Consider the following 2,403-nt stretch of genomic DNA (forward strand, 5'->3'; position numbering starts at 1 on the left):
AGAGCGAGCGGCAGACAACCCGCCCGAGTTGCTATTCTGGGAAGTTGGTCTGACAACCGATCACAGAGTGTGGACCCAGTCTGCCTCTCTGTTGGGCAATCGATTAGGTTACAAAGGGGCCTCTTATTTCTGAGGCAGAACAGTCTTGTGGCGACGAAAGCATAACTATCATAGGCTACTCTTAAAGTATTTCTAGTTATTACAGTGTACTCAAGGACATATAATGCGATCATATGCCTTATTTTTCTTTTCTTTTTTTAATTTACATATCCTGCAGCCAATTTCAAACGTGGCAGACTATTATGTTATAATAAGAGCCCGACTGATATTTTTGAAGCCATTATCAATATCAGTAGTTGAGAGTTACAAAAAAAAAAGATAATACGATATTAACATTTTAAGTATAAGCATTTTTGAGAAGGATCCTTTAATTTCATTTTTTATTAATGCATTTTAACCAAGATATAGCCTATACTGAGCAGTACAATGGAAAATAAACCTCTGGTGAACAATCTATGTGCTGGCGGCAAAAGTTAAAATCGGAGGATAATATCAGCCCTGCAGATGTATCAGTTGGACTCTGAGTCTGTAACTGTTGGATAATGACAATAGTGAAGATGCTCATCAGCAGTATGCTATGTGATAAATAATAAATGTGAACTGAAAGGCCTAATTGTAATATTAGCAGAAGGATAACAGTAGTATTCTAACTAAAGTAAGTGTAGCAGCAGTCTCTTCAGTCAGACACAATCTGCACTTTCGAATGCACCTCAATTTTGAGGCAGGTCTGAAATATTTAGACATTTAAACATTTGACAAGACCCTAAAAAGATTAATGAAAAGTCATGCCCACTTAAATCTAGTTTCATCATGTAAGGCATTCATTCCCAACATTACATGTTTTAGGAGTTGTCATGCTGGCTATAGTAAATTAATGCTGCAGTGAATTTCAGAACAGTGTGTTATGTTGCCAAGCAAAGAAAATGTAAAAGGCCCATGACAAGCACTAGCGGCAAATATGAATTACTTAGGCTACTATAATCCAAGAAGCAAATGACATTGTGAGTTCTGGTAGTCAGGGACATCAGCGGTTTAAATATGGATGTGTGTGAATAATGTAGTGTAGGCAAGGGAGAGTGTTTCACGCTGACCAATGGGGCTTACTGTATGTCTGATGGAGCAGTGGGCCCGGGTGCTCCAGATTTGGTTGGCTGACCCACTGCAATCACAAACCTCAAAGACAGCACAGGTGACACATACACACCAAAGCAGTACACACACCCACATAAATGTGTACATATAAAGTGGTACTACTGTCCTGACTTGTGGGGAGTTCCTTCTACCAGTGGGGCCAGTGCAGAGAAGGGCTTTGACTGAGAAGTTCGGCTGAATTGACCTTTTTGAAAGATGAACACAATGGGATTTATTTGCAACCAATGCAAAAGCATCACACCCCATTTTTGTTCAATTGGATCAGTTTGAGTCTGGGTGAGACAGTCACAGTTCTTAGATGTAGGCTGATAGTTGGAGTAGTACTAGCTGAAGTCAATGCTGGTTACTAATGTACTAGCAGTCTGGAACAACAGAAGTACATTTCCAGGACAAAGCCCGATATCCAGAGTATGGCTCACTCGCAGAATGTCCGCTCTATGTGTTGCTGTTCTCAAAATCCCTTCGCTATAAACAACAACCTTCAAGATAGCAAGCTACACGCTGAAAATGGCAAGTTTTGAAGAAAATTTGGATTGTGCAATAAGGCAGGCCTGCTTAGTTCTTTCAGGGAATGATTGTAAAGATGTACAAAGAATATGCTTACAGCATTCACTCTCTAACTGGGAAGTTTTGGGACCGATTGGCAGGATTACTCTGGACAGAGGACACATGGCGATACACTGGTAACAGCAAATTACATTTAACCATGTATCCAGCTAATTTAAATAGCTCATGTTACTGTACTGTGTGAACAGTTAATCTTGTTTGATATTGTATGTAGCGTTTTATTTTGTGGGGTGCAAATGTTCTACCAAAATAAGTAGGCTACCTTCCCAAAACTCTTCTGCAGAGCCACCATCACTGTATCCGGAGCACCTTGGCCCAGTCTGTTTAAGTTAAGAAAGCATACTGTATGAAAAATGAGCAACATGTGATCTTTCACTCTCTGGTGGGCTATAAATACAAAATACACTTTGAATTATTTTTTTACATCATACTTCCCTGCATCTTCAATGCTCAATAACAGACAAAGCTCCAATAAAAATAATAATAATAATAATAATAATAATAATAATAATTTCTACTCTGTTGTTTGGAGAAAAAACTTTCTATTATTCTATTCCAAATACTCATCATATGCACTTTACTCCTGACTTAAGGTTGTGAGCTGCATTAAGTGCAACAGTGTAT

This window comes from Perca fluviatilis, chromosome 12, assembly GCF_010015445.1.
Source record: "Perca fluviatilis chromosome 12, GENO_Pfluv_1.0, whole genome shotgun sequence".
Classification (NCBI taxonomy): Eukaryota; Metazoa; Chordata; class Actinopteri; order Perciformes; family Percidae; genus Perca; species Perca fluviatilis.